At 42.8% G+C, this 24375-nt stretch overlaps 1 protein-coding gene across 10 annotated transcripts in view; it reads left to right on the top strand.

Annotated features, from left to right (window-relative positions):
- LOC118506050 (hemicentin-2-like) overlaps positions 1–24375 on the top strand; it is a 283028-nt gene that overhangs the window by 38660 nt on the left and 219993 nt on the right. The gene's annotated exons all lie outside the window — the stretch shown is intronic.

Below are 24375 nucleotides of genomic sequence, written 5' to 3'. Positions count from 1 at the left end.
TTATAATAATTTTTAATACTACAAACAAATACGAGCACCTAGAAAGGATGAAAAAAAGTATAGTAGAAGTATTTTATCTAAAGTAAGATGAAAAAAAATATAATAATAATAATCATAGAAAAAAAGGGAAAAACCATTTATAATTCACTCTAAAGTCCAGTTTCTTTTAGGAACCTTAGAAGCTTTTCTATTTCATTTTGATTGTTTGACTGTACCACCTCGATATGATGTCCATTGTCATGTTTATTCCTCTCAACGCTATATCCGTAGCAGTCAATTAGAAGATGTTGTACTGTTAATTCCACTCCACAAAACGAGCAGGTTAAAGCAGTCATTTTTTTCGGTCTGTGCGTGTGAGTCAAACGCGTGTGGCCAATTCGCAGTCTCGTGATCACCCTTTGATCATCCGGTGGGTCGGTCCACGGTGCTGTAGATTGTTTGATGATCTTGAGGTTCGTGAGTGGTGAGGTGTTCCACTTGTTCTGCCAATGTTGTTCTAACAACCTTGTCCACCAAACCGATGCATCGGCTCTGGAGATGGGTGCTTCGACTAGTTCCTTAATACGTTTACCTTCATTAGCAAGTTGATCTGCTGTCTCGTTACCTCTTATTCCACAGTGTCCCGGTATCCAACAATAGACGATCGATCGGTTTTCCGAAATCGAATCAATCGCGTGCAAGTGAGGGTTCCTCATACTACCTTTCTCCAAAGCCTTCAGAACGCTAGCGCTATCTGTGAAAATAACGTTAGGTCTGTCGGTGACTGTGGCTTCCTCTGATGCTATGGCGATGGCTATAGTTTCCGCTGAGAATATAGAAGTATTTTCAGAGAGCTTAATGCTGTTGCTCTCTGAAAACAGAGCCATCCCTGACTCAGAGGTGGAAACTTCGGGGACCATCTTCTATAAGTCAATCCAGATCCTGGCATACGCTGATACGCATAGACATCATTGGTTTGAGGCTCTCCTATGTAGCAGAAGCTTATCAAACGATCGAGCGTGCGGCACAGAACCTCGGGTTGGAGATTAACGAGGCGAAAACCAAAATGATGGTGGCACCACCAGCGGCCCTGCCAACGAACACTGGCTTATGCAGGGGTGATGTACAGACCGCGCATTCGAAGTCGTCCAACAACTTTGATGTTGAGTTACGCGCAAAAGTGCTGGCTGCCAGATGGAGTGATGGCGTTGATGCGTCCACCAGAACGGCTGGGATAACAGATTGACAGACGACGGCGCTGAACCGTGAGCGGTATCGAGGATTGTTGCAGCAGGCCAAGACCGCAAAGCGGTTGTAGCGCCTTATAAGTAAGTAAGTAAGTAAGTAATGCTGTTGCTGGTATTTGCGGCGAATATTCCACAGCCCGCAGAGCTGTCCTCGACTGAACCATCTGTATAAATCTTGTGAAAAATTTGTTATATTCCTCAGTTATGAGCTTTTGGAAGTGTTGCATTGCTTTTTGTTTATTACCTCCCGCTCCAAGAAGTCTGTGTAAAGTCCAGTCGACATGTGGGCTGTTACTAAACCAAGATCTTTTGGAGTTTTTGATGAGCTGGGCGATTTTTGGTATGTTTTCACCTGTCAGCTGTTTAAACAGATCGTTGGATCTATCAGCAAAAGACTCTGCTTGCAGACCTTTTTCAAGAAGCCTGCCAGCTCCATTGACTATTTTCAATGCTATAACACATTCCAAAGGTAGCTGACCACTCTCACAAAAATCAGCATTATTTGGGCTGGTTGTAAAAGCTCCTCTTACTTTTCAAACTTTTTAGGTGCAAAACTATTTTACGAAACTGTCAGAATCATCGGAAATGTTGGAATCACCGGAACCGTATGAATCGACGGAATCGTCGGAATTGTCGGAATTGTTGGATCCGTAGAATTCGTTGGAGCCATCCGAAATCGTCGAAATCATCTGATTCACCGGAATCGTTAGAATCGTTGGAATGGTCGAAACCGTAAGAACCATCGGAATCATCGGAATCGTAGGAATCTTCCGAATCATCTGAACTGTCTGAACCATCGCAGTCGTTGGAATCATCCGAAACCATCCGATTTAGGCCTGTTCCGGTTGGTTCTGGCGATTCCATTGATTCCGAAGGTTCTGAACAGTTTCGAAGGTGCCGACGGTTCATGCTGTTTTCAGATGGTTCTGACGGTTCCCACGATTCCAACGATTCCAGACAGTTCCGAACGATTCCGATCAGTTTCCGACTTCCGAGCGGTAATTCCACTAGCCGGAGTAGAACCATGGGTGCATTCCAAAGAACCTATCACTAAATCGAACCCGGTAAAGCTTCTGACTTTCTTCAACGTGCCATGTACTGTTCGGTACTAATAAACATTTTTTTATGGGCTCGTTCGGAAACGATCAGATTTAGAACAGCAGCCAAACATTACGGTAACGAGTGGCCACCCTTCATTAAATTATCCTTCACGACATTATTTGCCACTGTTGCTCAAACTTTGCGCGCACCAACGCACTACATGTATACGGATACGCTAAAACGAAACGAACCTTGCGCGACCGTAAATGCGCGACCGTAAATGCGCGCCCCGTTTCCAATTCCAATTTTCATTCCAACCAATGCTGGTTCAAGCATTGCCAGGTTCGAGGTTATTGTAATGAATTTTCCAAACTCATTTTTTGTATCGCAAGCAAGGTGAAACATTAGCTTTTGGCACTGGCCTTTGTTATTGTTCAAACATGCGATTTAAGGGGCTACTGCTAAGCTGTGAAGTTCAAACAAACATAATGTTCCGGCTCTCTTCTGATTCTAACCACCATCCTTCCGTGCCTCGATCTCTCTCTCTCTCTCTCTCTCTCTCTCTCTCTCTCTCTCTCTCTCTCTCTCTCGTTAATGTTCCCCCTAGAGAGTTGCGTAGGAATGTCAACGATTCATACGGTTCATGAGCCACGTCCACGTGTGCGTTTGGGTTTGCGAGCCAGAAACACCATCGTCACACGGGGTCGTTAGGGCAAGGGCGAACCAGAAGTTCTTGAGTCAATTTCATTTTGACGGCAGCAAACAGTCGTGTGAAGACGTAATAAAGTGAAACGTTGCGTAAAACGAAAGCGTTCATCATTGTCCCTGGGATTTTTTTTTTGGGGAGGTGGGGACTCCCATCCTTCGCTTCTTGGGGTTGTAAAGTCCCAAGAGATGCAAACCGGGTACCGGGCATTCGTAAGAAGATTTGTTTTGCAAAATGTATCCAGTACAATCCAATTGCTCGTTCCGCGATCTTGAGCACGTTAAAGCTCGTTGAGTTATTTTACGTCGGAACGATGCAGTCTTTCGGCCAACTTTCGGAAAAACTTCGCTCAAACGATGCTTCTGTTAACGCATCAAATTGTTTAAACCACATTTCAACTGACGCCGTTTAAGGACCTTTTCGGCGCCCTCTTACGGCGTGATAACATTTTATCGGTAATTGTCAACTATCAACTGGAGGTTGATCCCGCAACGAAACAACCGTCCGAAATAATTTACTGCCTGAGTTTTGGTGCAAACAATCATGTTACAGCCATCGAGGACACACACACACGCGCGCACCCGCCGACCATGCCAGGTGATGAAGTTTTCCAATGATGCTGTTTGAATGCGAAAGCATAGAGCAATGGTGCAAACTGCATGCAGCCGTGGCGCGTGAAGGCGCTGTGGGAAATGAATGAAATTTTTAATGAAAATGAAAGACAAAGTTTTAATTGCTTTTTTCCCATTGTGTCGCTCTTTAGTGCGCTGGTGCCGTGAAAGAGAGAGAGAGAGAGAGAGAGAGCGTGAAAAAGAGAGGAAGGTTTTCCCGGGGCAGGAACTCGGTCGGAACGAATCCGTGTTTAACCTCTTACGCAGGGTGCGAGAACCCACGCCGGTGTTTCTAATGTGAATGTGTGAACAATTACTAAAGTTACTCTCCCGCAAGTAGCGTCGACGACGGTAGCGTGGCCTCCATTTGAGCAGTATCATTTACGAACATTAGCCTGTGTACGTAACCTCACTCCCTCCCCGATCCCTATACAGATTAATGACCTTTCGTGGCAAGTTCGTGGTGGAACGAGCGAGCATTGCAGTGTTGTTATTTAAATGCTGCACCTTTCACGGTTAGGCTGGAAAGTTTGTGCAACGCTTGTTATGCGTTATGCGGGCAGTGTGACAAAGGCAACAAAAAAACGAGCAATGATGTAGGTTCGAATTTAAAGTTGATAGTTGTTTTTTGGTTTTCGGTTTTGAACGATTCTAGTGAGTATATTTAGCCGAGAGAGAGAGAGAGATAGCGAATTGCTCGAACGACATGTTTTGCGAGGATGTTGGTTCAACTTTTTTATTTTTAGTGCAAGAATTTTTTGAAGTTTTTTTAGAATCTTATAATTTTTCAGTGGAATGTTTCAACTGAATGAAGCCGTATTATGAGCATCTCTCATTTTCATGCCGTACAATAAGTGCAAGACATTTCCTACCAGATTGTTTGTCCCTTCCTGGGCATTCTCGGTTTTAGATGATAAATGGAGACAGAAATCTTCTTGTTGGTTCGACCCACAAATTCTAGATCATCTAGGCTGAAATAATACAAGTATACATATTATGACAGCAAAGACATACCATTTGCCTGGGTAAAGAAATGTTCACACGAGCCCCGCAATGACAGCCAAAACTCGACCGTGTCAGCATCGAACTCGGTGGTTTTCGGCGAGTTCTACCCGACGCAGCGATACCAAGTCATAGAGGTCGAAACTGCCAATCACGCCCGAATCCAACACCAACCCATATCAGCCTGTTCTTTTGGAGTAGAGCTGCATCGGAGACTAATGTAACGGTATTACAAGCCTGCCTCTATTTTTAGGGCAGTAACGAGGTTGTGTCCGTAGCACTACAAAGAACGCTTAAGACAAAGACAACACAAAGAATAAAAAAATGAATGAAGGGATAAGGATGTAAAAGGAATCCAAGGTTTAGACCATAGTCTCTGACAAATCGGTAGATGAGACTCATGTAAGTGAGGTCTATGATCACCAAGACTTCTCTAATTTATATACCCGGCTGTCTGCCGATGCACTGGACTGTGCTTCACAAGGAGGGTCTTGCGGTTTCAAACTCCACGCAGGCTCGAATAGTTCCTTCGATTCGATTGGGCCAAGATCGGATAAAGTGCGGCCTGTTGGGCGCTCGGTTAATCTACGTATGAAGGGAGTCAAATCATCAAAATTCTGAACTCCCTTTTGAACATTAAGCCAAGCAGCACATCATGATACCCTGTTATTCTTATTGTATCCGGTTTCAGGGGAAAAAATTGAATTCAATGTTGCTCTAATTATCACCTACTTAATTCCAGCTGATAGCAATATTCCTCAATATTTTGGATTGATTTGAAGAAATGGATACAGTAGAACGCTGTTAAAGGCGAAGAGTTAGCATCAAAAATCATAACTTTAGCGTTATCACTTCGGACATCACTTCAAGGGACATTGTATGAATGGCAGTTCAACTTCTTCTTCTTCCTTGGCACTAGAGTCTCGAGAGGACTCGGCCTGCCATTTCTCGCTTTCTGTGACTTGATTTAACCCATAGCAAGACAGTCAAATCCTGCGTCAAAGAGGAGGCGGTCTAGATGAGATTTGTAACCCGGTCCTGCCTTATGAAGACCAGTGCCGATATCGCTTCGGCCACTGGACCGCTGCATGGTAGTCCAACAGCCCCGCGTAATTGCAAGCCAGTATCCATACTTCTAGACGAGAGAGTACAGTCGCTATAGATTTCCCGACTGGACACCCCACCAGAGCGCTGTGACTATTCGAAGGACGTTGATTCTTTTAGCATAATGTATTGCCATTTTGTTTTACATGTGCTACTTCCAAACCTCTCTTCTGCCAACCCGATCGTTTAGGTCGACTAGTCTAGCAGTTTGATATCACCTACGAATTTGAAGATTTGGACCACTTTCAAGGCCTGCAATGTCGCCATCAGAGACTTCCGCACGACCATCGTTTCCTGCAAAGCCATAAGAAGTATTGTGGCCTAACCTATTTCAAAGTAAGAAAATATTACATCAGCATATTGATTGTGCGCTCACATGAACCACACCCCCAACAGCTAGCTATAACGTCAATCACATCTGTGCTATTTGTCTTGCTTTATATCAGATCACGATATGCCACCTCAAACAAAACAAAGACAGTATCTTGAATGGTGTAGCGCAATCTCATACATCATCATACTCATTCACTGTTGAAAAATAGTTCCCACATTTTCCCCCATTGCGTTTTTCCACCCTTCCCATTATCCTCCCGCTCTTTGATGTTATTAAAGGTTCGTGTGTAATAAATTGATGTTCCACTGCTGCTGCTCCATGGTTACAAGCCTTCAGAGATATGAACCCGGGTACTATCACATTTCGACCCCATCTTCGGCTGGATCGCATTCAATGCCAACGGCCCATGTATCACAGCCCATCATCACTGAATGCGGAACTGCCCGGGCAAAAACCTACGCGCGCTCAGTAATGTCTGGTTTCAATGTGGATGCTAACATCGCAAACCGGTGGGTAACATTCCGCATTGCTTCATCAGCCAGAAACATGTTAGATCGGTTGATAAATTGAATTACGACCCAGCGTATGTGCTGTCCCTCTCCGACTTCATATGCTTTAAAAAGGAGGTTGGTTGCGTACGCTGCGTACTTAAGCTTTCCAGCATATCTTGCAAATCGAAAAGCAAATTTATAGATTCTCGCCACATACACATATTTTCATTAGAATGCTTGAACGTTGTTATCTCGTTACATACTGGCTACTGCTAAGTGAGGTTCCTGATAAATTTTGAAACATCCCACAAACCCATTCGCAGTTTGGTGAGTTGCTTTCGCAATACGTTTTGCATACTTTTAGGCGTTTCTTTATTTTTCATAGCAATGTTCTACAGCAAAGCGCTAAACTTGAATAATGTTCTCCATTAAAGTACAATTTTTATCACATGATGAATATTTTCTTGTGTTTGTATTAGCGCTGAACAGATGTCGTCATATCTTATGTGTTATATTTCTTCAGTACAACACGATCCATTTTCTGTGCAGTGTCGTCTTCAGTCTGAAGTGAAATAAGCCTGCGATTCCCATGCATATATAGTGTGAAGCAAGCAGCACCAGCACGCAACGGCAGTCACAATTTTTAACTTTAGCTATTTTTTCCCCTTCCAAACATGGCAGCAAATAGCGAAATGCAACAAACACACAAATCCTGAGCTCAGTCTGCCAAAGCGTGTATCCGTGTGTACCTGGGACGCATCATTTCAGTCTGTTTGTGTGCTCGCCTAGAAAGCAAATGGGGAAAACTTTCCTCCGGATTGTGCCGTTTGATGGACGGGTTACTTCTCGGGCAGGTTGTCAACGTAAATACGTGTAATGTATAACTTGCTAACGCCTGAGTTCGTCACCATGTTGCACTGGTCTGGTGAGCTGCGAGCTACCGGCGCAAACGATGTGACGTTTTCCCCGTGTCTGGTAGACATCTTCCGGCTGAGGTGTGTCTAGTTCGGCACGGCTGGCTGACTGTAATTCTTCTTTAGTTGTATTCGGTTTGTTACATCGTTTCATATGTTTTATGGCCGGCAGCAGGTTTCCCGCTTACACACACACACACAAAGGAAAGAGGTAGATAACTAAAAGCAAGTCGTGGTACTAGTATAACACTAAAAACGAGCAACAAAAAACGCACACAAACACAACAACAGTGTTCAGGTGGCCCCATTAATCCACCCAAAATGGAAGTCGTTAGGGACGCTGTCGTGCAGGTTTGTTTGTTTTGGGGATGTTTCCGCATCAGCACATGGGTAATGAAAATGGATGCGAAATGGGCACTGGATCGTATTGCTGGGCGAACCCCAAGCTTGTGGTTCACGCAGGCACCAGCAACAGCAGGTAGCAGGCAGTTCACAGTTTTGCATACATCCCCGGAAGAACCATATGTGATCCATTGTGGCAGAACCTCCCGAGGGGCCTAACCCTTTTCCAGCGGCACCGAACGAAACGAAAAAAAAAAAACACAACGAAAATGAGCACGGCCGGATGGTAATGCCGAGAAACAAAATGCTTCTCACTAATTCCCTGTAGGTTTTGTGGTTACGCAAGGCAGCGTACGAACCGTGCGGTCAAAGTGGAACTCACCGGTGCCGGACTGGAATCATCGACACTGGATGACGAATGGTGGTAGGAAACACCTTTGCACTAATCTTCTCCTCGCCCATAATGCGTAACCGTGGTGGTGGCCATGCCAGAGATAGCACGTTCTTTGGCGTCCTTTACCTTGCAGCTGATGCTGCTGCTAATTTTGCATTAGGTTAGGTTTCGCCAAATCGCGAAACGTGAGATTAGCCTCGATGGTCGCTTTTTAATGGTTCACGTTTTATGACGTATTTCATTAGCATCTGGAGGACCTTCCCAATGCTCCTCGGTAAAGCAAGACGGATCAGGGATTTTTAGTTCCGTTCCTGTGACTTTTAAAATCCTGACCAATTCCCTTCTCGTGAGCACATTATGCAGGGTTGCTCCTCGTGTGCCTGGTAGGCACGTAGTAATTGAATCGGGCATGATCCACCGGATTTCTTCGCCCGGGGAAAAGGAATTTCCCGGGCATTGCAATGCCCATATTCCTGTGATGCTTTTCCCCTGATACGCAAGGTATGTCCACATACCTTAAAAAGTAAGCGGGTTTTCGGGTGTTCGGGAGTTCGACTCTGTCGCGTGATGAAGATTCGACACAATCATGCGTGCGTGTGTTGGAGATGGTGGAAAGGATTCTTTTTTTCAATTTTCCAACTCATTGAACCATTTCGTGCCCGTGAACCAGAGTAACCTGGTGTGAATGTTTTGTACGGCCTCGGGTAACTCATTCCTACCGAGCGTGTCCGACCGTGTGCGTGAGATGAACACACAGCTAGAGAGAGAGAAAGAGAGAGGAAGCTCTGAAGAAGAAAAAAAAAGACGGAACAACGACATGTTCCCAAAGTTACACGTTCCCTTAGCGCGTCCCAACTGTCCCAATGCCGGAGGGACATCCCATGCGTGTGTGTGTGCGGATTCTGGAAGATGTACGAGCTGTGTGCTTATGGGAGCTGAAACTGGTTGGATGATGTGATAAATTTTCACTCCTTGCAAACGCGCATACCTCGTATGTTGTTTTTCGATATTCGGGGTCAAAGCATGACACGGGACGGCTCGCACACCGTGCATCTCACCGGGGAGTTACTTGGCGACCTGGTGCGTGTGTGTGTGTGTGTGTGTGTGTGCCTGCGTCGTCACACCTTTCCGGTACGCTTGATTGGATTTTCCGTAGGTGGTACCACTGTCCCGGGTGAGTCCGTCCTTTGCCAATGCTGTGGGTTGCGTTTGTGCTGTGCTTTTTGTGTCTCGTGGTGGAAGATGCGTTCTTGGGACGGTCTTGTAGTGGCGTGGTTGTGTCCTCCGTAATGAGATTCCACGGTAATTGTCCTTCTGCGAGTAGTGCAGTCGGGCATGGATGTTCAGAATTGAACAACTTGCGTTATTGGCGAACGGGTGCGCATGGCTATGGGCACATAAAACGAGACATTTAATTGATTTTTCTTGTAGTTCAATAAACGAGATTAATAATAATCGGGTAAAATTGATGAAGAGGATATGTGCATGCTAATTGTAAAATTCAGAATGCGGGTGGTCTGCAGGCTGTTTACAAGTGAGTAGCAATAAATTTAATCAACAAATACTATCTATACTAGAGGGAGTTTAACTGTACAAACAGGTCGCACTAAAACCTCGAGAAAAAAAAGATCATCTATTTCTGATTCAATTGACATGATTCACCCGACAGCGTACGGAGACATGGTTAGGAGAGGAATTGATGCTGGAACCCTTCGAGTTAGTAATTGACGCTGCTTCTTGTAAGCAGTGGGAGCAGCAGTGAACACAAATTAAGATACTAGCAGCAATGACACCACTGCATCTCAAGTTGAGCTTTCTCTATTTATATGCTAGAGACTGACCGTCTGGTGTCATTCGCATGCCATTACTAGGACACCGATATTCTTCCTCTTCCTTGGCACTACAACCTCTAGAGGTCTCGGCCTGCCATTTCTGGCTTTCTGTGGCTTAATTTTACCCATTGTAAAGTAGTCAGCTCAACGTACGGGGAGACGGTCTAGTTGGGATTTGAATCCCGGTCCTGCCGTGTGAAGACCGGCGCCGTTGTCGCCTCGGCCACCGGACACCGGACACCGAGCACTTCCGTATTGAATGCGCTGTGTGATCTTTCTGAGCATCTTCCTCATGCATGCGGCTAAGAGAGTTTCACCAATTTTGGCCAGAGTCCACGTCTCTAGTGGTGTATCTGGTACCATGGAGGCCTCAAGCATGAATTAAAATTTTGGGCCTGGACCCCTTTTGAATTTGCTGATTGATGTGGAGTGCATTGTAAGTTCAGGGTCCCTTTCGAACCCAGCGACCCCAACGGTTGCTAAGTCCGTTATAAACATTCAACAGCTTCATCTGAGGAGACAGGTTCATTGAGTGGAGAAGATTTCTCTGACAGAAGCCTTGTGACCTATGTGATGTATTGGATAACTTCAAAACTGCCATCACGTAGCTGTTCAGCATCCCAACTGCCATTCCTGGCTAGCTAAATTAATCATACCACGTAGGTGAACAGTCAGTCTTCACCACGGAGGAACGGTCCGGATGGGATTTGAACCCCGCTCCTGTCGTATGAAGACCGGCCCCGTAGTCTGGTGAAACCCCACCAGAGCAGTCAACATTGTGAAGAGCGATCCGAAATTGGTTGAGCTACGAAACAGATATTATATACCAGGTAAATGGGTTTTCCTTAGCTAAATCTGAATCAAGTTTTTATCTTCTTGATATATTTTCTCTACTTCATTGTTGCTAACCGTTCGGCTAAATGTATAACAAAAGAAACCTTTGATTAAAAACATATTTACATAAATACTGCTACTTATTCGATCGCTACTTGCACTAACGATGTTTGCGTCGCTTTCAAGCCACTCGCACGTCAAATCCGTGACGAATAGTGATTCTTTGCTTTTCGGCAAAACTTTCTCCCCGATATGCTTACCCTTGGACTAAAGTTACTCGTTTAAGGTGCCCACGGACCACGGAGCACCACCGAAAGTTTTCGCCCTGACACACGGTTGCGGTGATTGCGATAAAGGCAAAGATAGAGCATGCAAGGCTTAAAAAGTTCTTCACGTTTCACGTGTACGCTTAAGATAGTTGATCCTGATGAAAGGTACACCGTGAACAGGCGGTTTGTTGTGCAGGGAGTGGGCCTTCAAAGATTGCAGGGCTCGGCCGGGCCCGTACACGCCTGCAAGTGGAGATAAACCCACAGATCGCACGATTTGCATGTCCCCCCGGTATGCATGTCGGTCGGTGGTGGTGGAACTCGTAGCGAAACTTTCCGTCCGGCAAGGTTCTTCACTTCAATTCTTGTTTTGGGCTTGTTGCATGCGATGATAATATTTTCCCCATCGTGAAAAGGCGGCTAAACATATTCATCCTGAACCGATGGACTTTGTGGGAACGCTAGCGCTAGCGGAAGCAAACTTATTTCATCTCATGAAAATTAATTTGCAAATTAACACCTTCATTAAAGGCCTCCCATTCGAAGGGGAAGGTTGCGCCAGCCAAGCTGCTCACGACACCAAAGTACTGTTGTGTTGCTTGGGTTTTCTTCCGAGGGTGCTCAGGGCCGAGCTGGCAAATGTGAAACATTGTAAATAGGGAAAGAATTCACTGTGTGTGTGTGTTGAAAGTAGAACACGCAGAGCTAAGAGAAGGGAGCTAAGCAAACGAAAGTAGAATTGTTAGCAGGCCGGAAAGGTGGGGAAAAATATTCTTTCTAATAAAGTTCGACACTTCCCGAGTTCCTTTACGTTGGCCAGCCGGTGGTGCCATGTTTTGTGATGATAGGTGAACTTTTGCTTAGCTAAGGGGGTGTTGGTTTTGTCCCAGTTTTTTTTTTGTTACCCAAGTCCTGGAGCTACTCAACGCAAGGTGTGAATTTTATCGATCTTTACGCTTCGAATATTCGGCCACCGAGAGGGTACACACTGCCAGCTGTGACCGTGTCGGTGAGGATTTTCCTTAGCCTGCCTTACGCAGTTATCGATCGCATAATTAAAATAGAGCAAAAATGTTGGGCAAACAGTATTTTTTTTTAAGATTCACCACGACCAAAACCTCGTATTAGATCGATTTCACTTCTCGCGAGGAAAAAAAACCGAAAAATTGTCGCAACCGGGTCTGGTGGTTGGCTGATGTGCGAGCTGCGTGCCTGTGCCCATAAAGTAGAACGTTGTTTATGGCGGTTAGTAAAACAGTCCTAATTGATTCTGATGGCGCTGATGACGCGGTGTGCTAGTTTGTGTCGCTTTTTGTAAGAATTATTGCACGCTCAATCGTTGCTGACGTGTCGGATGTTCTGTTCTTCGTACTACGACTGGCACTAAAACTGTTATCAAATATCTTAATTTATAGGTGAATGTTTTACAGCTGGACCAGTGGTAAGGAAACCAGATCCGTTAGGGTCGGAACATTGTCAAACGAGGATGTAATGGAAATTACAGTGGCTCGTGTAGAGTTGTGAGTATTTTAATACACTCGCTATTTTTCTTTTTCAAGTTGAGTCACTTCAATATTCTACAATAAATTTAGCTCTCTTTCATCTAATGAAGATCGAAGTTCGTCTGGGCGAAAGTTTCACATTCAAATTTACGATTATTGCTCTTGCCTGGTTGATGAACATAGCTATATAATATTTTAGGTCAAAAAACCCTGTTTGAGACAGGAAAGACACAAAAATTAAGCTAGCAAAAACATGAAAATTGTTGCTCACAATGTTGAGATTCCGTTCCTGGTTTCGGAACTCAGATCCATCTGAATAACTGAATGTTAAAATTATATCCGTATCTTTGTTCATAAGAAATTTACAGTGAATCAAGAAGGTTTGATCTTTTAAACGGATTATGTCCCAAAAAAGGGGCAAGCGATCAGAGTGGAAACGGCAGTATTGTACGCAATAGAAAGCAACACTTTGGTGAGGTAGAAACACGAAGTTTCACCAATAACACTTGCCAGTACTTAAAAAGCCCAAGCAGTCAACTCCAATCGCCAGCTAAATTATAGTCGATCGGGAAGTGCGTTTAAATACACATCAAGTAAATTATATGTACCCTTATCTTTTTCTTCTTTGTTAGGCACTGCAACTTTGAAAGGTTTCGGCCTGCCGTCTCTGGCTTTCTGTGACTTGAATTTATTCTTAGCGGTGCAGATGGGATTTTCCGTGCAAAGACAGGTGCCGTTATCGCCTCGCCTACCGGGCCGCTCCTAACATGTATCAGGAAACACCTGAACAGACTGTAATTTATGTTCAAGACTCTTGTTGACTAGCTAAAAAAAATATTTAACTCAGTTTTTAAGCGTTTTTAAAATAAACGGTTTGGCATAGATTTTTTTTTTTCAGGATTCATTTGTAGGAGAGAAATAAGTTTAAAATAGTAACGAAAGGATAACTCTTTTTTTTACACAAGTTTTAGAAGTGAAATGGCACTTTTATCCCAATTCAACCTATTATTTTTAAATATAAAATTACAATAAGAGGAAATTTTGAAGATAAGGACACTAGTTCAGAAGATTATGGACCTAGAATCTGTTGTTGAATAATTTTTAAGCTTCTGGAATCTGTTTGGGACTTTAGTTATGAAGTTATGCTTTGAAAGGATACAAAAGGAGGATGCAAAACTAAGCCATCCTTTAGCTTTGGTGCAGTGTGTTCAATCGAAATGTAAGATATGTTGTACATTTAGTTACATGAGCAAGTTTTATAATTTAAAAAATATATTACCTATATAAACTAAAAATAGAACTATCGGTAAGACCTCATTTTAGCTACTTAAGGTTTAGCTGAGTGAAAGCTTAAGCAAAGTTGTCAGCTTAACAAACGTTAATTATCTCTAGAATTTAGTAATTGTTACCCAAAACAACAGCCCTGCCATAACTGCTCCGTTGACGTGTATTCCTCACCCATTCACATAAATACATGGGCATTAAAACAGCCAGGCAGCAAACAGCCTCACTCTTATACACTACAGTTTCTGGTCTGGGAAATAAAATATCCCAATGCATAGGAACGAACGACACTCCTACCGGTTGCCCATTTGAATCAGCATCATCACGAAAACGGGACGGAAAACTCCCCCCTCCCGACAATGTGCGTTTATGGTTTGCGCTATAATACTAATGCATTTGCTGAATGCACGGCTCGGCACATCTTTCCCCATCGCTTGCAAACGGGGCGAAACTTATTAAAATGTAGAAAATGCTGGTGGTGATGAAATTTGCATTTTTAATTCTACACTTTTTACGGCCAGCTGAATGGGAATCCGTTTAGGCGCCGGGTCGAGAGAAGCAAAACAAAAATACGCTGGAAACTATAGTAGCGAAACGTGCAGTGGAAAAAAACTATTCAAATGTACAGTTTGTTGTCGAATGTTGCTCGAGACAAAGTTCTGCCCCAGTGTTTTTGGTTGTATTGGTTTTTGTTTCGACAAAAACGTGCCCTGTTCGACCTGGTTACTGGTTGTGGGACGTTTTTCACGCAGTTTTGTTTTTGCCCTCTCGAAGCCCTTGTAGGAAAGGCTGGAGATGCTGAACTAGTGGCAGGATTGCCGGAGAAACTTGAACATCATTTGAGGCATCTTGTTTAGGTAGCTTGTTTTATTATATTTAAAACGGAAGTCTATTCTAATTTACACAGCTCAAATATGATTTAAATAATTTTTATTATTAATCCAAAACTACTGAAAAATTTGATAAACAGATAAATTATGATTGAATTTTAATCATTCAAAAACAAATTCTTTAAAAGCTTCTAAAGATTTTACTCGGCCTTTTTATTGATAAGAGAAGCTGTTTGTTGCATCTGCCAGCACGTTTTTCTCCCCCGGTTTTCCGATGAAAGGAACTTTTCCACACGCGGGTATTCATTTCCGGCTGTGCGTTCCTGTCACGAGAGCGAGCGACTGCATGACCCGCATTTTGCGTTCGTTGCAAAATGGCCACCCGAAAAAGTGTGTGTTGCGCCCCGAAAAACTTGTTTTTATTTTTCGATTTCATTTCAAGCTCCAGTTCTTCATCATGCAGCGTCTGGTATTTGCGCTGGTCTTTGTAAACGTTCATTCAGAGAGCGGTTTTTTTTTTGGTTTCGTTTGGATGCTGTATATATTTTGGCCCAGTGTGTACCGAACCGCTGATGCATTTCTTTGCTGCATTTGCTTGCGGCACAAACGATAATGGTGCAAGCGGCAGCGACATGCAAGCGCACACATACACACGCGGGCAGAGACATTGGCCGGCGAGACTGAATAGGAAACCGTCAGACGAACGGTGCATTTTCCGACGCTCAGCCGCTGGTCAGAGACTGGCCGAGAGCAATCAACAGACACCACCGCGCACATGGGTTGTCATGAGTTGGGTCCACGTTCATGGCCATTGAGTTTGCGTTTCGTATTTATTCAAACCCCCTTTTACCCACCTGAACTGTCAGGTTCAACGTTATTTTTCCTGCACGGTGCAAAGTTTGTGCTTCGGTTTGCTACTGGTCAGGATTTTATTATCAAACTTTTCGCCGTTCACGTACGTGGTGAAAATTTTTCGGAAAAAAGTTATTTGCTTTGGTTACCTTTGGCTGGTGTAGTGAGGTGAATATAGCGGGTTGACGATTTTGTAACAGCGGCAGTAGCTCGAAAAGTTGATCTTGAAATCCTTGGTTTTAGAGTTCGTTTTACAGCGTTTGTAAAAAAGGGGTTCCACGAGCGCGCATTCATTGTCATTCTACTCGAGCTCTGTACTTTGCTCTAGACCGAGAATACCGTGAAGGGGTTGCGATTTTTGTTTTTTTTTTTTCATTCGTTTCCGACTAGACGATTGACAACCCCTATAAAGGTCAGACAAGGCCAATTCTTTGCCCAGTTTCCCCACACTATCCGTTGCCATCCAAATATATCTGTGCGATAGTGGGGCCGGAAACCGGAACGGTCTTTCTTTCTGCACGAACGGTTACTAATTAGGTGTCAAATGGATTCGTTCATGGATCACTTAGCAGAAGATTCTTTTTGGCCGTGCCGTTACTGTTGTTGTTGTTTGGGTTTCAAATGAATGAATGAAACGTATCATAGACGCCGCATACTTACCGTGGCTATCCTCAATTTATAGCTCAAGCCTTCTCCTGTCTCTCACTGGATGTCTAACAAAATTCCAGCTGAACGCTTCTTTTATGAAGGAATGTTTTTTTTTCTCTTTGCTCTACAATCGATTAAATTCATTCAAGCACGTGGAACTGATTGTACTTGTTAGACCAAGCAAAATGGCAAACGAAAATCGCAACGCATCGGGAATAACCTCCAGTTTCTTTTTGTTTGTAGCTTTAAATAAGAGCCTAGGTGTCGTCCATTTATTACGAAACGCTCTTATGTACCTCCTTGCAGGATGGCTGAAATTGTAAAGCAATACATATAATTAAGAAAATTGATCTTAAGACAAATCTATTCTGAATCATATCATCAACGACTTTCCATTTCTGTTCCGATGTTTTTTTTTGCAATAATTGATTCTTTATGTATTTGATACTAACACACTCATAACAGTATAAAAAGATGTTCATATAATAAACGACATTCAAAGATTGTAAGCAAAAGAGCGTGCGAGAGAGAGAGAGAGAGAGAGAGAGAGAGAGAAAGAGAACGAGAGAAAGAGCACAAGGCTGAGGTTCAGGACTCATATTTTTATAAAACAATACATTATGCAAAATTATCTAATGAAAGTAGACAAAATATTCGAAATAATCATAAGTATAAAAAAATATTAGGCACCAGGCGAGAGAGGGGCCGGAATTCAAAAAACCTGCAACTGGGTTCAAATCCCACCTGGACCGTCCTACTTTCGTGAATACTGACTACCCAACTACGAGGCATCAGAACATCTAGCTGGCAAGAATTGGTGATTTCTGAAAGTCAAGTAATCCAGAGGCATTCCCTCGTTAGGTGACGAAGAAAAAAAAGGAAGAACAATTATAAAAAATATTTTTAAGTATCTAATCCGTAGATTCTTGACATTTTTGATCAATTGATTTGATGGCTTGTCTCATTTGATGGCTTTACCGGATATCCCGACGATTCTTGACGCGTTACCAGATGTTTTTGTTTTCGTCTCAGAATTTCCTTTAATCCTATCCGATCCTGTTTCACTGCACACAGGACTGACTATTCACCTATGCTCTACAGCTAGAGAAATACATTTCCGATCCAGACCGCCCTTCCGTATGCAGGGCAGACTACTTAACTACAGATAAAAGAAAGTCGCAGAAAGCCAGCAAATGACAGGCTGAACCCTTTCAAGGTGTAGTGCCAAGGAAGAAGAAGAAGTCTTGATTCGTTAAAAAGAATTGTTTTTCGAGTACAGTTTTTAGAACTAATTGGACCGTTCTGCTTTAAAGAAGATGATATATTGGTTTTTACTGTGTTAACAATTATGTTAGATATCATTACTGCCAGGGTTTATCCTACAGCGTAAAAAAAATCTGAGACAGAATCAAAAATTCATGGAAACGCGTCAAAAACTCTCAAGACATGAACAACATATTAGGCGTTAAAAACCTTAGGACGAGTAATAAAATCGCTGGGATTTTGTAAAAAAAAAAAAAAAGTATTTAGTTATTTACAATGACGACTTGAATGCGGGTTTTCGGTAAAAACGATCATCCTTGCTGTTCTTAACATGGTGAATGTTGGGATATCGATTCCCGTCCAGATCGCCTATTGGATGAAACAGGCTATCGAACAAAAAAGGTTATGTAGAAAAGAAACAAAAAGGGAGAAAATTTAAACATGATCTCTCCCGTTTGTTGAACTTTATTCGTTCGTCACTCTGATTGCATACTTTAAGGCGTACTTATTATTGAGAATAAACAATAACTTTTAATGTGAATGCAAAAGCAACGTTTAGGTTAATAATCATACACAAACGCTTATTGAATTGTTACACACAAAAAACGGCAATAAATCGATCTGAATTAAATAACAGCTACCGGAAGCAAAAACAAGCAAAGCAAACCACTTCGGCATCAAACTTTAATCTGTCCTAGGCAATGTTCGTCCACCTCGACGGCCTCGCTCAATTCCCACCGGCATATTGGCAATTTTATTAAACGCTTGAACCACTTGATTGGGAATTAATAAATAAACATTGGTGTAGAGATGCGAAATTCATCAATCATCATCCAGCGGCCGTGTTCACCATTTGCGATTACAATTGATGCTACGGATTGGTTCACCAAACTGTTTCTCCGCGCGGGCAAACACAATTTGGCTCGCATTGCTACGTTGCTGTCACCCTCCCAAATAAAAAAAAAAACAGTGGGAAAATGTGAAAAAGCCTCCACTGGGGATGGTATGAGAGGCATGTGAAAAATGTTTACCCGAGTACGCCGTTTGAGGTTTATGCACGCCACTGGCAAACAGTTTGGAAAGAAAATATTTCGATATACGCTTGCGTTGGGAATTTGAGGACTATTTATTTTTATTGTTTTGATGTACTGATCTTTAAATGTCAGGATATTTGTATGTGTTTTTTTTTAAACATTACTTAAGTAAGACTACAAACACAGGGTAATAGTGAGCCCGGCCGGTGAAAAAGGAAAACCCAATTACCCAAATCATCGCTTTCGGTAACGCTTTTCGTTGTTTGGAATCACATTCCAAAAAGTTTCATTTCCGATCGTATCCCGCTCCATGTCGCTCAACTTTCTTTGCCATTTGCTTCCCTTGAGGCAAATAAATTTTGCATCCAACAACATCGAAATGAGCAACCCGGGCATGAACGACGATGGCGAGCGAGCGAACAGAGCGACCTACCGACGTTTCGCAAATGGTTTCGCTGGTTGCAAAACGCTAATGGGCAGACGGGTGTAAAATGGAGAAACATTTTCATCAAATTGAATTTTCCACCGGCACTGTCCGTTCTCTTGGGCACCAAAAGGCTTTCCGCGTGGAATGGTTCGCGCCCGGCTTTGTGCATGTCATCGATCGTGGAAGTTTTTCTTTAAACCTTATTTTAGACCAGCTCTGTTTCGCATCATCATCATCATCATCATCATCATCATGCGCAGTTACAGTCGGCCCCACCAACGGGTCGGCCGTTTTCCATTTTCGATCCGTTTATTTATGCATTCACAAATGATCGAAAATTATGATGTTTACCAGTTGATTGGTCTCGCCGTAGGTGCCACCGGATGGTGCACGTGGCAACGTGAAGGGCATACCATGGCTATCCAATTTCGTCCGCAAGTCGATCTGTCGTCTGTCGGGTCATCCGTTTTGTTCCGGTGTTGCCAAATTTTAACCAATTTGTTTTTGGATACATCGCACGGCCGGGCAAAAGGAGAGGAGACCACGGTGGAGGAAAGTAAAGCTTGGCGCCAGACTGCTTGACAAAGAAGCGGTGTACAGGACAAAAATTGATTTTCACGGTCGCGTGTTACTGTGCCCATCGTATTCCTTCTTTTTCCCCCCAGCGATCGGAGAACTTTTGCAGGCACCGAAACTAATGCCAAGAAAATAGAAAATCGATTTCCAAAGTCTGTCAAAACTGCGTGCGAACTGAGGAACCGAACGTTAAAAGGAAGGTGTAAAGAAAGTTGGGTTAGAACTCCCTTTACAAACTAGACGCCCCAACTGAGTTTGTTTCCCCCCAGTCTTTGTTAAGTGACAAAGTTTCGTGTTCGTGGTGCTTCATTTGTTGTTTCGTTGATTATTCTAACAGCGCCCGGACAAAAATGCCGCACCGAAAATGAGGGGCGTTTTACAAAGCTCGGGGCCGTAAAGCCATCTTGTGAACCGCTTTGGGGTTCTGCGTTGCGTTAAATTAGGACATTATTTTACACAAGATCCATCGTTTTCGGTGAAGTTTGCGTTCTTCGTGCTTAGCTTCAACCCTGTAGTACCCCAGAATATACCAAGGACTCCAACGTTGGCCGAAAGTAGTTTTAGGACATTTAAATTTCAAATGAACCAAAACCTTCGATCAGCGTGCCACTGTTGTTGTTTGCCGGTACTAATTTTTGACTTTCTTTTCATGTTTTTATTACAGGTAAGAGCGTCGGAAGGAGCAAAACAGCAGGACGTCCGGGGCAGATTTTGGGAGCCAAGGATTTGTTTCGTGTGAAAAGTATGTTTGGTGGAAGTTTTAATTGTTTTCGGATGTTGCTTCGCTAGTGCTATTTTGTTTAAACATGAACTCTCCGCGTGTGGGGTTCAAAATGTAGCTCTCGTAACAAGATGATGGATAGTTTTAAATATTTTAGCCATAATAATTAATTTATGTTATCTGCACATGGTTCTAAAGATGGGGCGATTCAGTACTGGATATTTACCCCTATCAGGACCGTTTTATAGAATTATCACTTCTTACCTTCTAGTGGTATTTTAACCTTCTGATTATAGAAGAAGAATTAACCTAAAAATCAATGAACACGGAAAATCATTTATAATTTGTAGTTTTTTTAACCTTTCCTAAATGAAGTTTATTTTGATCAAGAAGAAAATAATGAAGCAAGAAAATTTGCAAAAATCAAGCAGAAAATTTGAATATCTCTAAAGCTATTGGAATTAGGAATCCGTTGTTTCTATCAGAACTTGAACAGATAAACCTTGCGCTAGATTACCCTTCCAGCTGCGGGTAAAATCAAAACAGAAAGGCCGGAAATAGAAACTTCTACCACTAGGGGTCTCTCGATCACTAAAACATGTATCTAAGCGCTGTAATATTTCTTTTTCGTACAGCTCATCCACTTCGATTATTATTAGAGTATTCCGTGTACCTCATTCTATTAAAGATTTTTTATCCTCCGACATCTTAAAACTACATAATTTGTTTAACTTACTGTTACCGCATTGTTGGATAGTCAGTCCTCGATATGGCAGTACGGCACAGATGGACTTGAACTCCGGTCCTGCCGTGTGAAGAACGACACCGTTGTCGCATCTACCACCGGGCCGTTCCCATTCTTTTAGCCTAGATTTTAAATAATAAAGCAAGAAAATTAGATGATTGCTAATCAAGCATGATTTTCTCTGAATTTATTGAATATCCAACTAGGCGTCCCATCAAGGCAATTCCTCGATAGTGAGGACTTACTATCGTTAGGTCAAGAATGAAGAGGATTAAAACTTGTTTTTTTTTTTCAACTGTAATAAAACGCATTATTAAATTTTCCACCTAACTTTTAATTAAACCAGTTATACTGCACTTCTGAGAGTAAATATTATTTTTATTTTAGGTGACTTGGTTTTATGTCTTTATCATACTTTGAAGGGGCGGTCCGGTGGCCAAGGTGATAACGGCGCCGGTCTTCACACGGCAGGAACGGGGATTCAAATCCCATCCAGACCGTGCCCAAGGTTGACTACTTTACTACGGGTAACGTTAAGTCACAGACAGCCAGAAATGGCAGACCGAGACTTCTCGAGGTTGTAGTGCCAAGGAAGAAGTTCATATTTTGAAAACCTTGCCAATAAGATTCAATCCAAACACGGGCATTAATATCACAGCAATTACACGTTGCACGCATTGAAATGAGACGGCAAATTAGAACTGTCGAATCATTTTTTTTTTCTTTCTCTCGGCTGAACCGACCCCTAGGACATGTCGATTATTTCTGGCTTGCTAGACTTATTGATACCGCGTAGTTCGGTAGTCAGTTCTCACTACGGGGGACGGTCCGGAAAGTTAAACACTGGTCCTGTCGTGTTAGATCAGCAGAAATATCATAAAAAAATAGTTTGTTTTGGTGGATATTGGTCTTGAAAGCTATTAAGCAGTTCATTCAACCTCTATTTAATCTGTTTTGAGTTCATTTGTCATACACATGTAGTGCTCCGAGGACCCTTTAACGATTTTTGGCCCATAAACAAATATTTTCTAGTTTGAATCTTGCTGCTTAGTCAGGATCTTGCGATTTAACTGTAAATTCTCTTCAAAAGCTCAGAGAGTATCACTGTTTATCTTAGAAGATTACCTTCAGCTAAAATAGAAGTATTCAATGAGAATTCGCTATTTTTGTAGATTTTGGTTTATTGATATTCTCGACGTTGAATGTTTGACCGATTTATGATCTGGATGCATCTTCTTTGTTGTAGTTATTTTAATCTGTTCTAAATAGTATTTTAAGAATGATTTCATTACCTAGATACAGATGCATTGCATGAAGGGAAGGAATCGATGATTGAGATTATAACAAATATCTCTGATATTTAGATTGAATTGTAGATTGATTTCTAGATTGATTGATTTAGAACTTGAAGAAAACAGCAAAAACTATTAGAACAGGTAAAGTAAATAACAATTTAATAGCGTGTAAATCCCACATATCCCTGGGGCGGTTCGGTGGCCGTGGTAATAACGGTGCCGGTCTTGACACGACAGCACCGGGGTTCAAATCCCATCCAGAATGCCTCTCAGCACGCAGGGCTGTCTACTTTGCTATGGGTAAAATCATGTCATTGAAATCCAGAAATGGCAGGCTGAGACCTCTCGAGGTTCTAGTGCCAAGGAAGACGAAGAAGAAATCCCACATAGAGCCTGGAAATTTTGCCATGCGGTTTAATAAGAAAAGCTTTTTGTAAGCTTCAAACACGTTGAGTTCTCCGGATGATTTATAAAATAAGTACCTGAAGTGAAATTAAAACAGCAATTAAAATTGCTAAGATGCATCAAACGATTGTTGCTAGAATTTTAATCTTTAGACACTTTTGCATAAATTGATCATTAGTGTATTTGATCAGTTCGAACAAATTTATCTTGTACCTCCTATTCTGAAGCTATTCCTTCGTCGGCGAGTACAACCGACATCTATTCCGATATCAAAACCAGTCCCTGATTTGCTATTGACATCGTACCGGTTTTTCGTTCCGTACCATGGTCCTAGAGCACGCTTTGTTGCGATGGGAGTTTCACCGCCGCGTACGAACCCAACCGTACCAAATCCGCTTATTTGCATCAATCAAATTGACTAACGAGAAATTGGCCACGCGAAAAGCCTACGCCAAAGGACCACGACGATTGCGCCACGCTGACGCCAGTGCTTGTCATTCCGCACGAACCGGAAAGCCTCATCACGGCGAATGCAGTTGGCGTGCAGGGATTCGGGCGCTGGCAAGCTGTCAAAAAGTTACATCACTCTCAAATCCGCTTACGATGTTTTTACGATAGGCAAGAGTGAGAAAGGGAGAGAGAGAGAGAGAGAGAGCGAGTGAAAGCGACGATAAGATTAGAAGGGATTGAACAGTGAGAGGCGAAAGAAATACATCTAGCTCTTTTTTTTTGTCGTAGAATTTGTTTTTCTCCAATCGGTGGTCCATAAACGGGGTACTAGGTGCGAAGGAAAAGTGGCTTAAAACTCATGTTGGATGTTTTTTTGAAGGCAAATTTTTACTTCGAAAGACAATTATCGCACCGAATTAAAGTATCCACACGTGTGATCTGTTGGCCTAACACGTGAAACGGACCATGTATATATGTTGGAGACTCGTCGTACTTTACAACACTGGAAGTGACTGCACGATCGTCGGCCGTGGGAACCGACTCGCTGGACATCGCTTTGCATCATGAACAAAAATCGATTTAAGCTTAAAACAATGAACTTGCTTCACTTGAAGAGACGGCCGGAAAGCCCGAAGGTTTCACCCGGTACCGAGCCTTTTACGACGAAAGCACAAATCGTGTACTCAGCGGAGATCATCGATTGTGGCGTACACGTGCCCATCTGGGGAACGGATTCCCATTGCATATCGTACCAAGGCTAATGTCGTACACCCAGAAGAAGGTCCACAGGCGAAGGCAGAGACAACTTTTTGCTTCCTTTTCCCCTGCTTCACTTGTCGGAATTGAAGCTGTCTCGTTGCCCGTTTCGATTATCTGCTACCGCTTTTGATGTGCAGCATATTTGAATAACTCCCGGGAAGCGAAGTAGGTCAGCGCTTTCCATTCGGTACCGTGTTCCGGTGGTGGTTGTTGCTTTGATCAATTTTCGTTTAAAGATTAGACGCTTTGTTGTTGTAAGCAAGGATAGCATTAGAAACTGCCCATTGTTGAAGTTGTCTGCCAGGGGTTGTGATTGAGAAATGGATGCAACTTTTTTTCCTTCCACAACTCGATTGCTTCTTGGAAGTATTGTAGCAGAGCGAGAAAATAAGCAAACCACCGTCAAGGAGAAGACGAGATACGCCTGCGAACAGGACCGCCTGTGCTTTGGTGGATTTTTATACCACCGACCGTGTCAGTAGCG

Source organism: Anopheles stephensi, chromosome 2, assembly GCF_013141755.1.
Source record: "Anopheles stephensi strain Indian chromosome 2, UCI_ANSTEP_V1.0, whole genome shotgun sequence".
Taxonomy (NCBI): domain Eukaryota; kingdom Metazoa; phylum Arthropoda; class Insecta; order Diptera; family Culicidae; genus Anopheles; species Anopheles stephensi.
Note: the sequence above shows the minus strand (reverse complement) of the source record. Positions and strands in the feature narration are given on the sequence as shown.